This window comes from Aedes albopictus, chromosome 1 (assembly GCF_035046485.1).
Source record: "Aedes albopictus strain Foshan chromosome 1, AalbF5, whole genome shotgun sequence".
Taxonomy (NCBI): domain Eukaryota; kingdom Metazoa; phylum Arthropoda; class Insecta; order Diptera; family Culicidae; genus Aedes; species Aedes albopictus.
In genome coordinates, this window is record NC_085136.1 from 93,528,299 (window position 1) to 93,548,971 (window position 20,673).

Consider the following 20,673-nt stretch of genomic DNA (forward strand, 5'->3'; position numbering starts at 1 on the left):
CACAGGTTTAGGCTCTAAAACCGTTCAATATGGGTATATTTGGTATGGTGAAGACAACCGGAGATCAAAAATAGCTACCAGAATATCCAAAAAGGCGTCTCAACAATCAAAATGGTGGCTGTTTAATGGAGTTTTGGGCTCAAAATAGCGACCAGAATTTCCAAGCTGTCGGACTTTAATCCTAAATGGCGGCTTAAACATCAAGATTGCGGCTCAAAAATCAAAATGCAGATAAGCGATATGATCTTTGATGCCATGAAATTGATTTCTGTTATACGTATGAAAGTGCGATTATCATCAACATGTCACTTGAGTTGTGTTGAAATATGTTTTCGAAAGCACGAGAAAGGCGCCATCACCGCTAGGTGGATTAATTAAGGTTTTTTCTCTTCAGTTGCACCGTCTCCAGCAGACACCTTCACGCTCCAACTGCCGAGGTCATCGCCCTCAAAATGGTGAATTATCAACTTGCAAAGGTTCCGAAAATAATATAGATTAATCGATTCGATTGATAATTTTCTGGCCTTTTAGTAAAATTCGATTTGAACCCGGTCGGCGACAAATCGGGTGTGCATTTTCTTCACTAGCTTGACCAATTTACCACCCCAAAGCGTCCGTGGTCGTTCGAAATTTGGCAATCGATCAAGCGCCCCATCATCGGTCGATCGAAACGCCCGTCTCAATAACAAACTCTGGCTGGCAGAGAAAAAGATGTTTTCTCTAAATTTTCGTAACCGAAATGTCATTTTTCTGTTTGCTTGCCAGCCGCCGGTCCGCCTCACGCCGTAATTGATTGAGATGGTTGATGGCGGTCGTCGGTGGTGAGCAAAGCAAATCGCCACACGGGGGTTGATCGCGCGAATGCGTGAAGCTTCCGAAGGGGTTGGGAAGGCGGAACCTACCGCTGCTGCGGTGCCGCAGCGGTGTGGTGAGTTTCTGCGGTGTGAGAGATCAACCCCCACCCACTCGGGGCGGCCGAAGGCGCTCGTGACCGAGAATCGTGGGGGTGAGAAATTCTGGGGGAGCTTTTCGGCGGCGCTCCGGTAAAGCTCCGATCGGCAAAGCTCGGGGCCGAGCTGCGGCCGATCGTCGCAAACCAAGCGGCAATATATAGGCATTTGGTCGGCGTTGTTTACAAACGATTATCGTTCGCGCCGTCCGTTCGTTGGTTTAGTTGCTCTACTAGCACAGCGCAGCACGTTGCAGCAGGCTTAAAGTTTAAGTTTTAGCCGTGTCCGAGTCAGGTCGAGTCGTCGTCGTCGTCATCGTCGTCAGGTTGAGTTGTGGTGTGCCGATCTTGAAGGCGAAAACCGAGCCGAAGGTGCACACAGTGTCCGAGGGTGGTCAGAAGTTTTGTGCGCGCGCGCGTGTGGAGCCGAGTTGGATCGACGCGGCCGTTGGCTGGTTTACTCTTGAAGTGTCTCTCTAGCGAGCAAGTTGCCTTTTCCCGAGCCGCCCTCTCGGTTGGAGAAGAAACGGAAATCGATGTAAGTTGCTGCTGATGGATGTGTGGTGGTTTGTGGTAAAGGAACAACGCTCAAAGGACGGGTCAAAGTTCGCGTTCGACTCTGGCGGATGTTTTCCTTTTTGGGGGGAATCCCTATGGAAGTGATGGTGATTGTGATGGCACAGTTTTTACTTTTGGAAATCGTTGAAGAAGATGAACCCTTGGAATTGCAGGAAGATCCTGGCAGAGTGACTTGAGTTCAGTGAAGACAGTTTTTGACTTTGGATAAGAAGCTCAAGGAGTTTTGGAGTTCGCGTGAGTGAGCGAGTGAGAGCACGTGAGGGACATTCAGTGAGAAGATCAAGTGAGACCTCAGCAGTGGAAGGAGATGGTGAGATGCAGAGAGAGAGAGAGAGAGCTATCGAGAGTGATGCGGTGGAGGAGTAGGAGGACGACGAGGACGGCGCGTGCCACCCAACACGGCCTGTGAACGGCGATTTCGTGTATGATTTCGAAACCCTTGCGCGAGGGTTGTTCGAAGGAGAGGATACCAACCGACCGACCGCAGCCCCAGACATCGCCGTGTCGTGTTGTATGCAGGCGCGCACTCTCGCATATGCGCCTATGTGAATGGATTTGCTAATAGCGATTTCAGAGTATTATACAACTTTCAATTTCGTTACCGCAATTGGGTACAACACGTTTCAACTTCGCTTTATGCTTGTTTTGCGCTCTGGCTGGCGCGCGCGCGTGGTCGTCCTTTCTCGCCTGCCTGTGTGGACGGCCTTACCAGTTCGACGTTCAACGATCGGTACAGCAGGTTCCATTGGGTCCCGAGCGAGGTGGGTTCGGGTCGTCAACCCAAGTTTCGGTAGGTAAAAGCCAGCCGCATAACGCACCGCCCCGGGAGGGTTGGCACAAATTCGTCCAAGGTCGATCGAGTTACGCGTGCTGATGCAACGCCCCTCTCCATGTGAAGGCTCGAACTCATCCACCTAAGGTGAGACGTTCCATTTCTTACACTGTGCACTACGTTAGAAATGCGTTTATTTTTATGAGATTACCTGATCCGCAATACAATGTTTGCAAAATCAAAATGAGGTGGTGTAGGCTTTTTTGAGAATTGTTTAGCTCGTTTCATTAAATTAATTTTATTGCAATCGTGTTGGGTTTCTACCCAGCCCATAAACATTATAGTATTTTCAGAATTTTTCTAATATTGATCTAATGTATATGCACACATTCGCCCTGAAGATGAATTAAATCATCATTATTTTATATGGCTTCAAAGGGAATTTACACTCATTTTTAATACAGAGATATCAGAAGACCAGCTCTAGAGGCCTGTTAACCTTCATTTAAGCCATTTGATCCCATCAGTTTCCATAGTTTCCTTTTTCTTAATTATAAAGAAGTTCAAACTTCTTCCAGAACATGCCATTCCGGAGGGAAGAGGGAAGAGGTCTTACACTATCATAGGCATATTCTGGCCTTCATAAACTTTCACATGCTAAATTAAGTTCCATTTGGTTGATTAGTTCTCGAATTATGCAGAAATTTCTGTTTTAGCTGTATGAGAGCCCCTTTGTCCTTGGACATGGTAGGAGGGTGCTGTGTGGTGTGCATCGCACTGTCAGAGAAACATTTATTACCTAGAAAAACATCAACATGCTAAATTTGGTTCCATTTGGTGGATTAGTTCTCGAGCTAAACAGGCAATATACTTACGTATGCATACATGGACTTTTTCCAAGTTTATCTTCTTCATTTGTTCAGCAACGTTCCAATATCGACTAAGTTCTCTTATTCACTGATCAGAATTGTAACTTCAGATGGCTGCACTAATCGGTTTATATCAAATGATCCATTAAACGGGGGTGTTTCCTCTGAGACACCGGTAAACATAGATATTGGGACAAAGAAATTTTAACAAAAGTGAAATACATCTATGGTTTCTGGCAACACTGCTCAAGTAGATCCAAAGTAGGCTAAATATGTCCGATATATTTGATGCTTCCTTCTTCGAATGACCAGTGAACTTCACACTGGCATCAAGTGCTATCCGGTACCTGATTATTCGAGAATACCATATAATTTTGGAAGCTGGCAACACTATCTGGTTGTTGTTAGGATCTTCAGGCGTTTCAGGCAGTGTTGAGGATACTCATTTGCAACGAGTTATACTCACTTGCTACATCCCAGTTCGAAAGCATGCTATGAACAAAAGGTGTTTTAAGAACTTTTTCATTGTGCTTTTCTCCAAAAGTTTTCCGAAAAAAAAATAAAGATCGCGAACGCATATCAAAATCGTGAAAGAAATGGAAAGGTGACTCACTACGGCGTGAGCGCAATTCGTACTCCCCTCGTGCTCACAGCTCTCTCACAACTTTGATATGCATGTGCCATTTTTACTCTATCCAGCGAAATTTTAGATAAAACTACAATGTAAAAGTCCTTTATGTACCATTTTCAAGTATGCTTCTGAACTGAGATAATTGCAAGTCAGTATTCCCAACACTGGTTAAGAAGCCTTCGTTGGATATAATGTAGTTTTTCGATGCATTTCTGGCGATTTCAGGGGCATTTTAGGGAGTTTTAAGTTGGTTATATCGGTAAATTCTCTCTTAAAACTCACTGAAATCCCCTCGGAGCCCCCTTGCATCTCTTGGAAATGCTAATGGACGGGTTTCAAATTTTTAATCTTCCCAAAGCAATCCTAAAGCAACCCCACTTAAATATTACTCGAACCAACAGGAACTTCTTTGAAACCACCTAAAACCCCTTGATGTGGGCTGAAACCCTCTTGAGCCCTACACATCAGGATTAGCATGGTATTCTCTCCACCTTTTCGATAAATTCTCAACAGTAGATTTAACTTGGCAGGCTTGGTTGTCTCTTTTGCTGGAATTCAGAAAATGAGTTAACTAGTTCAGCAAATCAATTGTCAAAATTTACTTATGAACGGCAAATATCGTTACTGGTGAACGGTAAATATTAATTACCGAGTGCACTGAATTAAATCTGCTGTCATAAACTCAGTAAAAGATTGATCAAATCTTGAACTCAGTGAAAAAAATACTGAGCTGGAACACCAGAATCTAAGTGTTTATATCCAAGTAACATCTTCTTCTTCTTAATGGCTCGACGTCCCAGTGGGACTTGGCCTGCCTCGCTTCAACTTAGTGTTCTTTGAGCACTTCCACAGTTATTAATTGAAGGGCTTTCTTTGCCTGCCATTGCATGAATTTGTATATTGTGAGGCAAGCACAATGATACACTATGCCCAGGGAGTCGAGAAAATTTTCCCGACCGGAACGGGAATCGAACCCGCCGTCTCCGGATTGGCGATCCATAGCCTTAACCACTAGGCTAACTGGAGACCCAAGTAACATGTTTTAGCTAAATGGACTAGAACAGGCTCTTTGAACCATCGTACAACAAAAATAAAAGTATCAGGTTTTATTACGGTTTTCAAAACCTCCACAAGAATCAATGATCATTAAAGTTATACTTGAGTAGTCCCCTAGTAGCGACCCTGAAAGCGCCTGGCCCTTTTCTTGGGCCTACTGGGCATTCGCCTGGCTACATCTCTAAGCTTAAGGTGCCACCCGCTATTTGTTACAGTAATTCTTGATTTTTTCTTGGCAACTGGCAACACTGCTTAAGTAAATATCAGTGTGCATTTCTACCAACTAGGAAGCAATATTTATTTGTTCTATAAAGACACGAAAAGCCGCGATTCAGAGCACCAGAGACAGTGGTGGCCCAGAGTATTCCTAATGGTTTAACATTCCTTTATTGGCAGGCAACACTTGCTTAGTGACTCTGGAAATACTGTTGGAGTACGATGTGTTTGTGTTTTGTGTTTTATCAAATTTTTGCATCCATTTTTGCAAATGTGTTTTACCGATCGATGCTAAAGTGAGTACGAACTTCCAACCAGCAATTCCACATTTATTTGAAAACTGGCAACACTTCGGCCGGAGTCAGTTATCAAATTGTGTCACATTGTGTTTAGTAACTTAATTTGCACTACAATATTGTCGAAAACTCGAATTAACTATCTTGTATCAGATCTAAGACAATGAGCTTTATTTAATTCTATACGACCAGTGTTGCCAGCTGCAATGAGCACTTAGTTGTTATAATTTGACACTAAAGATGCCACTTAACGTCCAAAAAATTTTGACTGAACATTAGAATTCGATTTGTTGTTTCTTGAAATCCGATCGTGGTTTGGCATTATTAAAGCAGTGTTGCCAGATGCAGGGCTAATTTCATCCTTTTTAATGCAATAAGAAGAATTAACACGTTTTGTAGCAGGGTCAAAAATGGTCCATGCATTTGAAACACTCTCAAAACTGTATTTCTGAACCGATTTCAGTACTCCTTGCCTTTACTAGCTTTTAAGATATCAATTACTAGAATTTGTACTTTGGCAAATGGCTGCGGCTTGGCCAAGGATTAATCAAGGAATCTTTCAGTAGGAAGTGGGGAGGACATTTTTAAAGCACCTCATGCTGCAATCCTGCTATAGCTAAACATTCATGATTATTCAATCACAAAAATAGGTAGGGTCTGGGACCATTTGGGCAGGAGCACCTATTTTGGGCACTTGCTGCTATAACTCAGTCAATTTTGAACCGATTGGCTTGATTTTTGAGAGACGATCAGCTAGGCACAGTAGCTAGCCATGTTTCAAAATTCAAGTCAATCGGTTTGAAATTGACTGAGTTATAGCAGCAAGTGCCCAAAATAGGCGCTGCTGCCCAAATGGTCCCAGACCCTACCACCTGTGGGAATTGATTTGAGATATTTTTTTTATTTTTTTTTTTCGTAGAAATTCTTTAGCGATGCAGTACTAAGAATTATTCAAGCAAAAAACTCTTTCTTGAGATATTCTCCCACCTTTTTTTTGTCGCACCAATTGTTGCAGAATATTTCAGGGCTGTCTATCCATGTATTTCTTTTAAAGTTTTCTCCAAAATTTCCTGCAAGAATTCTTTCAGGATTATTTGATTTTTTTCTTCTTTTTTTTGTTTTTGCAAAACGGAGATTTCTTCAGGAATTCTTTGAATGGTTTTGACTAAAACACACCCACACATTCTTCTAAGTATTCCTTCCAAGCATTTTTCCGATTTTTCCCATAAATTCTTTTATAAGATCTTTTAGAAAATCTTGGAAAAAATTTCTTGGGATTTCTCCTTTTCAAAAAAAATCTCAAAATATTCTACTAGCGACTCCATGGATTTCATCAGCAGTTTCCCTTGTGATTCCTTCGGAAATTCATCTTGAAATTCCTTCAGAAGTGCTCCTGCGATTCTTGCAGAAACTTTTTCAAAAATTCCTCCAAGGATTGCTTCAGAAAGATTTCTGCACAAATAGCCCTGATACTCCACCAAGTACACCATCAGGAATTCTAGCAGGGATACTCTCAAGAACTCCACCATGAATTTTGATCTGGGATGTCTACAGAAATTCCTTTAGAGATTTCAGAAATTTCAGGAGTTCCATCAGGGATTCCTCCAGATAATCATTTTGAAATTTCTCCAAAACATCCTCCAGGGATTCTTCCAGTTAATTCCCCAGATGTTCCTCCAGGCATTCCTCAATGTATTAATTCTCCATAAGGCGAAACTGGAAGCATTTCCTCACTTTTTGTTTTTTTTTTTTATTAAATGACGAATCAATATTTTCAAAATCGGTTTTCGTACACATGTAGAGTAAGGATCAAGGTATCTTCTGATTTTTTTCATTTTTGCAGAAACTATTTCAAAATTTCACAAAAAATGGTTTCAGAAAAAATGGAAAATATTTGCCACCACAAACCAAAATCAAAAGATACCTTGATCAATACTCTACATGTGTACGAAAACCGATTTTGAAAATACTGCTTTGTTTTTTAATAAAAAATCAAAAACCAAAAAAAATGGAAATGCTTCCAGTTTTGCCTTAAGTACTGAGATAGAGCTCCAGGCTGGTATAGTGAACGTTCACAGTGTGCCCATCCGGGTCATATCAACCCCAACAAATCACAACGGTCCATTTCAAAATTTTCAGAAATTTCTGTTTTTTTTTAAATTTTGTTAGGATTTTTTTCGATTTTTTTTAAGAGATTATTCTTGGATTTCTTCAGAATTTCCACTGTTACATTTTTTTGTTTGGAAGCGTAACAGAAATGCCTTGTGAGATTTATTCAAGGATTGATTCAGGATTTTTTCCTATGTGTTCGCCAAGAATTTTTCTACAAATTTCACATGGAATTCTTCTTGTAATTGCTTCAGAGGTATCTTCAAGAGATCCTTTAGGGTTTTTTTAGGTTTTTTTTCCAGAGATTTCTTCAGAGATTATGTAGGGGATTGCTTCAGGAATTTTCTAATGGATTTTTCAAAAAAATTATCTTATGATTTCTCTAAAAATATCTTTAGGAATTCCTTCAGTACTTATACCTTGGGCAAATACCTTTTTTTTCAGAGATTGTTTTGAAAACTGTCTAATGTGATCCCAATATTTTCTCAGACATTTCTTCGGAAGTTCCTTCAGAAACTATTATTTGGATTTTCTTCTGGATATTTTCAGATATTTTTTCGGAAATTCTTCTAGAAATTCCATCAGAGGCTCCTCGAGAATATTTCAAGCATTTCCTAGAACAGTTCGATTTAAAAAAAATCCAGAGATCCCCTCAAGAATTTCTTTGGAGCTTCTTTCACAAATTCTCTCACATGTTCCATCAGATCTTTGCTTCTGGAATCTGTCCTGTATTTTATCCCGGATTTTATCGTGGTTATTCCAAGATCTTCTGCTAATAATAAGACAAAAATTCTCTTTGAAATAACTTTGAGGATTCCTTCAGAAAGTTCTCCCAGAAATATTTCCTGAAATGTTTCTTCAAATGTTCTTTAAGGTTTCTCCAGTGATTAATTCAGCATAATCTTCGGGGATTTTTTTCATGTTTCAGAACTTCCCCTAAAATGATCACAGGTTTTCTTCAGAAGATCCGCCAGGAACTATTCCTTTGTTTTTCTTCAGGAATTCATCTAGACATTTTTCAAGAAATTATTCTAGGAATTCTTCTAGGAAATCTTCCAGATATTCCTCCAGAACTTTTTTCCCAGAAACTCTTCAAGGTTTTTTCAGGAATTATTCAGGAATCGCTTCTTTTTGAAGTTTCTACTAGATTTCCTCCAGAAATTTATGAAGAGATTGAAAATTTAGAAATTTATAAAGCAATTTTTGTCAAGAAATATCTTCAAAATTTTATCAAAACAAAAATTCTGGGAATCCTTTCAGAGTCATCTCTGGGAGTTCTTTCTGACTTTTTTGCAGGGATTGCCTCAAAAACTGTTCCAGAAATCCAGAGATTTCTCAGGAATATCTTTATGAATTTATCCACAATACATTTTCTTAAATTTCTGCAGATTTTTTCAGCGTTTGTTTTTGAAATTTCTCCTGGGACTCATTCAGGAATTCCTACAGGATCTCTTCCTGGAATTCCTTCAAAATATCAATCAGTGATTCATTGAGGGTTTTCTGCGGAAATAATTTCAAAAATGTCTTCACAGATTTCTGTTCTCGTAGCGATTTATGGATCCTGCATTATTATTATTTTTTTGAATTTCTCATGGTTTTTTCCCAAGATTCACCAAAAAGTTCTCGATTGATTTCTTTCCCCTTTTGAAATCATTTCGTTTTTGGATTTATTATTTACTAGCTGTCCCGGCAAACGTCGTTCTGCCTGCCTACTGTGTTTTTTTGACATGCAGCTCCATAGGGACATCCCCGGTGAAGTCATCTGTATGGGAACCCCCCGTTCCAGAGACCGGAGAGGTCCCGCACCAAGCTAAGAACCTTCCCCGGTCCCAAAAATACCCACATACAAAATTTCACATCGATCGGTCCAGTAGTTTTCGAATCCATAGCGGTCAGACAGACAGACAGACAGACCGACAGACAGACAGACAGACAGACAGAAATTCATTTTTATATATATAGATATATATAGATATTTAACATGAAATCTTTCACAAAAGAATGAAAAAAGATATTTTACTTGAAGAATTCCGCAGAAGTTCCAGGGAGTCCTCCAGAGATTTCTTTATAAATTTCTTCAAAATCTCATCCAGTCACTTATATTCTCAAAGATGCTCTTTTATTACTTACTATTTATTAGAAATTTTTTATCCATTGTACAGCGGATGAATAAACCGCTGTTTAGCTTGATTTTTAAAATTTTAGCTGAATAAGCTGTCATTCAGCTTTCATTGTTACATGGGTGGTATTTTTTCCAGTTGTTTTTAATTAACTCTTCTAGAAATTTCATCAGAGGCTTCTCAAGAGCATTTTCCGGATATTCTTACAACATTTCTCACAGAAAACTCTTCAAGGATTCCCTTGAAAAAATGAATCGGAAAATTTTCCAAAAGTTTCTTTAGGGATTCTTCCCAAAATTTCTTCAGCATTTCAGTCAAGAATTCTGTATTTTCCTGTGACTCTTTCTAATTTTCTTTTTCTGAAATTTCCACTGGCGCTGGATTTTTTTTTGCACAGAAATTTCCAAAGACATTTTTCTAGGAATTCTTGCTAAATAATCTCCAGGAGTTCTACCTGCTGTTCCCGCTGAATTTGTCTAAAACAATACTCCTGAGATCTATTCAGAGTTTTGAAAAAGAATTTCTCAATAAATTTTTTCGTGATAAAATTCCAAAATTCTAAAATTTCTGCAAAAAGTCATTCGGCGCTTGTTTGATAAAATTCATTCAGGAATTTGTTCAAAAACTTTGTCAGTGATATTCGCGAAATTCTTGCAGAAATTATTTAAATAATTTCTTCTGAGATTCGTCCAGAAATTTCTTTAGGAATGTTTCCAGAAATTTTCTATTCCAGAGAATTCTGTTTAGTGTTCCTGCAGAATTCAGGGTTCCTGTAGCAGCTCTTGATGAATATTTAAAAAAAAGGTCCTCCAAAAGTCCCTCAAAAGTCAGGAATTTCAGCTACCTTTTGTATAAAATGATATACGACCATAAATGAAATATTCTCGATTTTTAATTATGTTTGGTATGAAACCATACATAGATACACAAGAATGTATTCCTTATACAATGTAATTCGGGTTTCTTTATTGGAAATCTCTATTTTTAATGGAAAATAGTCACTTTTTATGTGTCCTTTACATTTTACCTGGAATGCAACTGAAGGAATTTTTGAAATAATGAATTTGTAATCCTCAATCCTCAAAGAAACCTATTCAGATATCCTTAAAGAGACTCATTAGCCTTCTAAAAAGATGAAAGGTGTATTTAATATCAACTTACCATACTTAAGTCAATTCTAGATGGCATGCTGATCATGTACAATGTTTGCTCAAATTATAATAAACATGTAAACTATCTCCATATTGATGAATAATTTATGCATATATCACTTTTTACTGCAGAAGTGTTGCCAGGTTCCATAAAAATAATCGAATCCATCCACTGCAAATTGATACAGAATTTTACACACTAACTTAAATTATGTACAATATATTTGCATTGTGAACATTTTAATGTACATATTTAGCAACATCTTTGTTCAACTTGAACAGTGTTGCCATCTGACAACAGAAACAAATAGTAAAAGAAATGGACATAAAATGAGGTTTGAGTGCACAACTTCCAGCTGTCTAATGTTTAGCATTGATCCCCATTTCATGGGCTTCCCTGGTGATCGCAAAACCCTTCCTTGATGTCGGTCAACTATCACCGCCAAAGAGAAGACATTTCCGCACGTCCAGTGAGGGCAGCACTAAGCGGTCTCACTGTGTCACACTCGACCACTGTGGCTGGCTGGCTGGCTGGCTGACTGGCGTAATCGAATGCCAGTTTTCCTATTTACGGATCAACAAACGGCGACGACGTCGACTGAATTCGTGTGTGGGGCTGGCGTGCAACCAGTTTCCATCCACCCGACCCGTCCGACCGTCCTTTCGGCCGTGATTTCCTTCTTCCATCGCTGCGGCGGCAGCAGCAGCAGCAGCGTTGAACCAACAAAACGCAACGCAGCGCGGTAATGTTGTTGTGTTGCACACGTGAGCCACGGAGTCGCCACACACTGCCAGTGTGCGACATTCATTTTCACTTTTCGATTCGGCTGCAATCGCGGCTGCCGCCGCCCGCCGCCGTCACCACACGAGATTGGGTCGAAAATTTCGCAAGGTCACCAGCCGATCGACATCGGCTTAGGAGGAGGGGGGTTCCGGTTCGCTGGAATAAGGCCTCGGAGATCAACTGCTTTTAACGATAGTGTGTGAAATATCGGACTGATATTGAATCACTGGCAGTTTTAAGACTCGGTTTGTAACGAGTGAGTGGAATGCTGCGAATTGGGAACATTCATGTAAGGCAGGTTTTTCGGAGGGAAAACCGGATTTGCACTCGTTCAATTTGTGATTTTTGCAAAAAGAACACTGAGCCACTTAGTGACTGAACAGTCACATGGTCGTGTACAACCGAGAGAAAAATGTTCTTCTACTATTTTTGAAACAGATAAGGACCTGGAGACAACGGCAGGCGTGTCGTGATGGTCTAGACTACCGTTTCTTAGTCATCGGAAGATCGTGGGTTCAATCCTTTTCGGTATCTGTAACGGTTTTTGGGTTTCAGGAACAGTAGGTTGTTGATCTTAGTTCCCTCATCCACCGTGATGGGACTGTCTCCCTTGGTTTTATCTTCTGGTGGAGGAGCATGTCCTTCTAAGCCACTAGATGTTAGGAAAGACTCTGTTTGAGCCGCACCTCCTTGGTGAACAGACGCTCGGGACGTACCTCCCTCAATCTAGCTTAAATCAGAAAGACAACAGTGCCCAGCTAAGCATACAAATCTCAAACGTGTCGGTCTTTGTCATCGGTTGACCCTTGGAAGCTTGAGGTTGGAATGTGTGTGGACCAGAGAGCTATACTGGATGCTTCGTTGGTGGCTTCGTGGTCGTGCGGCTAGTGTCACCAAGCATTTAGTCGCATCATGCTGAAGAGCGTGGGTTCGATTCCCATCGCAGCTGCCAGGAAGAGTTTTTGACTATGCCACTGGCACTGAGTTATGCATGCTAGTCCGTTGTCTAGTTTCGTGCTTCCCTCAAAGAGTGAATAAGTTCACTGGAAACATTAACCTTCCTAGGATGTTAAGCTAGGAGCACCACGATGGCGTAGTGCACGCTCAACGAGCCTGTCTGGGTCATATTAACCCCAAACATCCTGCTAGGGTTGAATATTTCCATGTCTTTTGAAGTCACTTTTCTGGTACAATGTGCTGCTTTACAGGAGAATATGTAGAAGAAATTTCCTATTGCCGCGGTATGCCGTAAATACAACCGCAACAACTACATTTCCAGCACAATGATTCTAGACTCCAAACTAATTGTACGATCCGACTGAAACATCGTATCCCGTTATAGGAATATTCCCAAGCTATTTGATAATCATTTTGGGTGCATGTACGCAAAGTAGTAGGTAGGTACTATCAATGGCGTATGCGTGATGAGCTGTCGTTCGCAATTAACGACGACGTAGTCGTCGCATTCAGCTGACTACCCATCCCGCTGAGAGAGGTGAAAGATGTTCCCACAAATGTTTGATTAGTGTTTTAATATGCTACTTGATTTAATGGATACTGATCCATGCACAATGACACATAGTTTGAAGTGCCTGATTAAAATAGATGAGAACTTCACTAGCAAATGATGCTTATATTCCAGTCCATTTAACGTTTTAGCTGTACTCCACTTACAAGTTGATTTTTTTTCTCGATTTGCGTACGACGAAGCCGACCGGCGCACGAAAGCAGCAGCTAGCTGAATTTTTCTTCATTATTGTTCAATTTTCACTTCGCCAGATTCAATTGTTGAACCACCCTTCAATTCATATCCCAAGAAAGCTCGGTGGCAATTCAAAGTTCGATTTCACTGCTGCATAATACAACAAAAGCTGTTCAATTAATTCAATAAATCACTTTTATCCCTCGGGCAAAATGTAAACAACCTAGGGATGATGTTAGCTAATGTGTGCGTTCAAAACCACTTTGAACACATGATTTGATTTATATTGCGAAGTATTTGAGCGACTTTCCGAATAAACATCTACGGTCAAATAATTACGTTTGCCCATCCTACGTTCCACAGTGTCACGTAGAAGGTGTGGCGGGAATTGAATTCAGGGTTGCGGTGGAAATAGACGTAAATAAGTCGGAAATAGACTTTGGGGGACAATTATGTAGTCTTATTATTTTAAGAAAATTGAAGTTCTTCCACAATATGTTTTACATGATATGAGAGCTAATTTATAAATTCGTAATTGATATCAAATTGGTCATGAAACATAAGGCGAGGGGCAAGAAAAATTCGAGCATTATTGGTCGGTGCATAATTAGACGAGAATCAGGTAAAAACCTTATCGAATTAAATCTCATGACATGTATGTCCTACACAAATTTTTGAAATATTGCTTACAGGATTGCTCAAAAGCAGCTACGCACATCACTGCAATAGCTTGTTGTTCTTATCATCTTGGACATCAACCAAGTAAAACTTAAAAAAAAACAGAAATCTAGTTGGGATTTTTAGACGGAAACTGGATGTGATTGCGTTGAAACGGCTAGCTCAGTCTTAATTAACTGAAGATTAATTTTAAGACTGAGATAGCCGTTTCAATGCAAAAACAGAAAACTATTGAGCGAACCATTACAGGAATCCTTTGAATAATCGCATATGGGTTGTAGTAGCAAGTTTTGACATTACTTCGATTGCTTTTTTTCTCAGTATTTAACGATGACAGAAAGCTTCCAAAATGTGCTTCAAGCATTTCTTGAAGAATTCTCCTAGATGTTTTAACCTCTTGAAGCAGATATTTTTTTTTCAAGCGTTATCATAGAGTTTTTTTTATGTTTTTCTAAAGTTTTAGTGCTCAACAACATAAAAAGGGTAGAATATGATGCAGAATATTGCTTTATGATATCCTAGGTCATCCAAACTGTTCTTGAGTTTAGATCCCAAAGTCGACGGGTATAACGGTAACTTCTTTCATTATACAAAGCTACGATTTGTAATCTATCATGTTCAGTAAGTCTTCTGAAGGTTACAGTATCAGATCAGCTATCCTAGGTCATCCAAACCGTTCTTGAGTTAAAGTACTTTTTTCATTACACAAAGCTACGATATTTAATCTTTGTTATAGTTAAAGTGAAGATATGACGAAGTCACATCTCGAATTTTCAAATTCCCTGAGGTTCATAAGTCATATTTGGTTGTGTGACGTAACTATCTAAAACGATATCATCTCATGTTACAGTGCTTGTTTTTATCAACTTAGCTCCATAAAAGTAAGGATTTTTTTTATTCAAATCTTTATTTTTATTAGGTCCATTCGCACGAAGGCTTAACGGGACCGATTACTTCTAGTTTTCATATATGAATGGGAAACGACAGAATCACAGCCACTCTGTGATCCCACACTAGCACAAATCTTCTTGTCTTTTCCTCGTTTCAATGACAGTCGTCGCTTGTTGGTGCCTTCGTTGGCCTCGTATGGAGAAGAACTACCGTCCACCGGCGGCGGCGGTGTCATCATCTTCGTCGTCGTCGATCTCGATCGTGTTGTCGTTGTGTATCACTTCTGCTTGCGCTGCGGCGACGGTAGGTGCAATAGATGCTACGATGAAAGTGGCTGGGATAGCTTCGGTTGGTTGTTGTGCAATTTGAAGCGGTGGAAAATCATCCTTACTGAACGTTTGCTCGTTTGCCATTATCTCAGTATTTTCTGTTTCTGCTGCTGAAGTCGTCGTGTTGGTGTTGTTGTTTTCGGATACCGTGATATCGGCGCATTTCTGTTTCGGGTGCACCGGTTGGCAACATCGTCTACAGGTTCGAGTTTGATTCGGGTGCTCCACGAAGCAAACCTCATTGACGATAGTGAGAAATGAGGGAATGGGATGCTTGATCCTCATCTGTAGCACTCGCACTCCGTTCGGTAATCCCGAAAAATAATGCCTCCAACGTTCGCTTTGTATTGAAAGTACATCACCGAATCGCTTCATGAAGTCTGCAACTGTTGTATGTGGTACGGATGGAGGCAGATCATGCACTCGGACACTCACAGCCTCGCTATCCACATACACGGGGATTTTGAACGGTTTGCCCTTACAAACAAAGACTCGTTTGATATTGTGGGCGCGTTCATATCGTTGCGCTGTGTTACCGTCCACCATTTCGATAAACACACATTTCCGTGTGTTGTGAAATTGGACGCTCTTGACATCCAGGAGATTTAACTTCATTTCGTGTTCCAGGAATTGCTGGACTTTCCCAACATCTGGACGCGACGGAAGCACACTAAAATCTACCACCAGTGTGTTTTGTCTAACACCACTCATTTTTACCGGTACGGAGCACGAAAGAGGTTCTGAATACGTCCGAACGTTGCGAGTAGCGACTGTCAACTCCAAAAATAAAGATGACCCATAATATAAAAAAAAACATCGCTTATTGGTCCTCGAACTACTTTGGTAGATGCAGTAGATTATGTAACACTACCTAACGTAGTGGCAAAAGCTTTTATCATCACAAGTGTAGACATGAAGCTATGGTCTCCGGAGAAGTGTGGTTGATCTGGAATATCTCGAAAGTATCTTGGAATGGCTCATGAAATGCCAGTGCGATTACAGATTACAGTTGATGTGTATGTAACAGTTCATTGCGAGAATGACTACTGTCACCCAGGACTACTCTCTGCTCGTACCCGCTAAACCATTCCTATGGTCGCCAAACCCTACGTCTCTCCGGAAGGTATTGCTTCAAAGAGGGGCTAGTGCACATCGCACCCTCAACGTTAGCTGCGTAGCCTGCAGCAACGAACATCGATGACTCGCTCTGGAGAGTCCATCACGGTAGCATGCTGGCGCTTAGCCAGTTTCCCGAGTGGTCCTCGCCAGGTGACATCTGATATTGCACAATCGTCACTATCACTCCAGGCCGTTCAATATCAAAACGACAATGACAGGGTGCGACCTGATATTGACACGCACTCTAGATCGCAATCATTGCAACTGTTGTGATATTTTAGTGGTTTTCGCCAAAACTCAAACTTTTTTGTGACCAATATGCAAAACTTGTTATTTCATACCACATATTAAAATATCATCTTGGTAAATCTTCATTTGGATTTTTAAACGAATTTTAAAGATGGCCTATCAGTGATTTCCATACACCATCACAGTCGGTCCAGTTCTGATGGAGGTATCAGGTATCAGAAGGCCGGCTCCAGAGGCACGTTATCCTCCATTTGGGACATTTGTGCCATCGCCATACATATAAGCCTATTTCATCATTTACCTGAGGGAATGGGACAAGGGATGGAATGGGATTAGGGAAGGGAAGGGTGATGAAATAGGAAGGGGTGCCCTAGAAGAGGGAATGAACGCATAAGCGCAACGAGAGCTTATAGCCCATACCACAACGGGTTTAATCAGTGCCCTGAAACGGACATTGTAAAACGCATAAGCGTAAAGAGAGCCTACAGCTCATTTGAGGTAGCTTGTGACGTCATACCACTTTCAATATGACATTGCAAGGCACGTCATCGAAAGCATCCTCAATGTTCAAGAAATCACCCAAGCAAAAACTAAGTTTGAGCGAGTACTTTCTTGAAAACGTATACAACTTTGTGTAAAAGAGTCACTGTGGACATCCCAAATTGGGAAGCATGTGAGTTCACATGAAAAGGCATGTCAGCCAGACGAACATCACAGATGTGATAATCGACAATGCGTTTCAAGCATTTCAGAAAGAACGAGGTAACCAGATTCCTTCATTCCTTCTTTATACAACGCACGCACCCTTTCGGGATAAAACTTTAGAGTAATTTCACGCCATGAAAATACCCAATAGCAAACTACAAGAGTTCAAAACATGTTTGAAATACTCAAATCCCTTAGGAGAAAAATAGAACAAACCCCCATTTACACCTGGAGATTTGGAGTAAGCAGAGCTTTTTATAGCCCACCAAGTCGATTATATAGCTCAAACGGAAGCTAGAGATTCGTAACTATACAAAAGAATGGTTTATCCGAAGATATTTTGAACTTGAACAGATTAGAGTTCCATTCAGGAATACCTCTTAAGGTACGCACAGACCGCAGAGGTCAAGCTTCTTTCAAAGCAATAGTTATGGTATACCACAATGGAGGGCGTTGCAGGTACAAAACCACAACGAAACTCTCTTGGAGTAGCAATGGAAGCGAGTTATCCGACAAATGTGGTCGCAATCAATTAGTACAGGTTCCCTAGTTTATTAACCCATATCCGCCCAGCGTCCTATTTATAGGACAGATGCCCCGAACGCCCAGCGTCCTATAAATAGGACAGTCCTTTTGATGTGAATATCTCCAGAATTATGCAAAATTTTAGAATACTTTCTTCAGAGAAGATGTTCTCCACAACCATACTTTGCTCATAGTGGACAATTAAGTATGTGACTGGTTCACTAGGTGGCGTAAACGATGCTGCAAAGAATGCACATGGTCACGATCTGTGAGCATCATTTCCAATGCGAAAAAAAAGTTATTTCCCTCGAATCTTGACAATGGTTAATAATTTACAGTTCATTTCTTTGGCAGAGTCGTTAATCACACATTCCTGGATGTGGAGGTGGTAGCAAGGATATTTAAATTCAAGATGGCAGCTTAGGTTCCAAGATGGCGGTCAAAACTCCAGAATATATGATTTTTAACGACAATGCTGCTTCGCATACTATGCAATATGGGCATCTATCGATCGGGCTTCACAAGTAGAACTCAAAAATGAATATCCGATGCCATTTTGAAATCAAAGATGGGGGACCATATCCAATATGGCGGCCATGAAATGGCATGCAATATGGGTATCTATCGATCGGGCTTGATGAGTAGAAGTTAAAATTCGATATTTTACGCCATTTTGAAATCCAAGATGGCGGACCATATTCAAGATGGCGGCCACGGAATGGTAGTTTGAGCTATGATACTATGCAATATGGGTATCAATCGATTGGGCTTCATGAGTAGAAGTCAAAAACCGATATTTGACTCTGTTTAGAAATCCAAGATGGTGGCCCATATCCAATATGGCGGCCACAGAATGAGAGTTTGAGCTATGAAACCATGCAATGTGGGTATCTATCGATCGGGCTTCATGAGTAGAACTCAAAAATGAATATTCGACGCCATTTCGAAACCCAAGATGGCGGACCATACCCAAGTTAGTGGCAACGGAATGGTAGTTTGAGCTATTATACCATGCAATATGCGTATCTAAAGGGTAGGTGGTAGGGTAGCGGGTTGGATAAAAGGTGGAGCAGACGGTCGGGTAGAGGGTTTGGGTGAATGATAGAGTAGAGGGAGTGGAGTAGAAGGTTAAGGTAGAGGATAGGGTAGAATAGAGAGTAGGTTTGAGGGTAGGAAAAATGTTAGGGTAGACAACAGGGTAGACGGTACGATTATGCACAATATAAACTAGAGGGTACGGTAAAGGATATGGCAGTGGTTATAGTAGAGGATAGTTTAGAGGGTAGGGCAGATGGTAGGGTTGAAGGTTATGATAGAGCGTAGGATAGAGGGTTGGAATAGAGGGCAAAGAAGACAGTAAGGTAGAGGCTAGAGAATAGGGTGAAGAATTCAGATGATATTGGAAGAGCTGAGGTTCTTTTTTGAGATACCTTCAGGAATTCTTTCCAGGATTTCTTCATGCATTCCTTCCGAGAATCATCTCAGGTTTATTCCCGAGATTCCTTCAGATATTGCTTCCGAGATTGCTGTATGGATTGCTCCGGAGTTCTCTTCAGGGATTTTTGCAAGCGTTGTTTTGGAAAATCCTGAAAGGATTCTGTTAGTTATTCTTTTCTGTATTCTTTCAGGGATTTGTGCTGCAATTCCTTCAAAGATTCCTTCCATGATTCCTGCTGTTATTCCTTAAGGGATCCCTCCCGAAAAAAAAAAATGAAAAAATATATGTTTCTTCCGAGATTGTTTTCAGGCAACCCTAGATCATAGAGACATCTTCTATGGTTCTTGCCGGAATGTCTGTCTGCTCAGCTTCTGACCGGTATATCTGTCATGATCTCTCTAACGATTCCATCAGGTATTCTTTACGGGATTCCTTCAGTTTGGAGATTTCTGCCAGAATTGCTTCCTTTAAGAAATCCTGAAAGGATTCTTTCAGAAATTTTACCCATCGTTCTTTCATGGATTTCTGCTGGAATTACTTCAAAGATTCATTTTAGTATACTTTCAAAGTGTTCTGTCGAAACATATTCAGAGAATCCTAATGGAATTCTTTCTATGAGCCGGGATCCTCGCTCAGTATTTATACAGCAATTCCTCCCGGGATTTCTGAGTATATCTGGTTGAAATTTTATATCAAAACATGGAATGATGATGAACCTGGGCGTGTTAGTAGAATACCTGTAAATACGAGACACCGAAGACGACCATATAGTTGAGGTCGAAATAGGTATCTGTCAAAGGATTTAAATTAAATGGAACATTACTTAACACGATTTCTTTTTTAAATATAAAAAACTTCTGAAAAGTTTACGTATGGTGAGTACGTAAAGAGAGTTTGTGGGGTGCTGAAGTAAAAAAAAAAAAAACAATTACTTTATTAGAAATAATTTTCTGTGTAAAATCTAACTTCTAAAGTATTTTAACGTTTGCTTATGCCACACATAGTGAGCTCTCTTTATTTGATTTGTTAAAGAAAATGAGAAATGTTGAACACTGCAGTCGAAAGTACATGAAATAACAAGAACCATGCATTGCATACTTTTAGGCGTTTATCGGGTTATATTTCTGCCCCAATTGATAAGTCCTTTTTCTATTCTTTTTGAGTGGTTATCATCTCTCTCACTTGTTTAGAGATACATTTTATCCATACGAATCAGAATATAATGATAGCGTAGAAGTTGTGCTGACGTAGAACTCAAGAAAATTATCAGATATTGAGGACCTACAATGAAGATTTTTTTTGGAACTACACCATAGACTTCCATTTTTTTCATCAAATCATGCTTATTTTATTGGAACTTGACCTTTGATAACAATTTTTTTTGAAGATTTAAATTGTGAGACACCTTGGGCGTTAACCGGTTAAGCAGGATCGCCTGAATACGCAAATTTTGCGAAGGAACACTCAAAAGTGCAAAGAAGGTCAAATGGAGACTCCTCAACTGA

At 40.3% G+C, this 20,673-nt stretch overlaps 1 protein-coding gene across 1 annotated transcript in view; it reads left to right on the forward strand.

Annotated features, from left to right (window-relative positions):
* Window positions 1-1,138: 1,138 nt before the first annotated feature.
* LOC109427361 (clumping factor B) overlaps window positions 1,139-20,673 on the forward strand; it is a gene marked incomplete at its 3' end in the record, with an annotated part of 94,014 nt that continues 74,479 nt past the window's right edge. Inside the window, 1 exon segment of the mRNA XM_062845048.1 lies at window positions 1,139-1,487.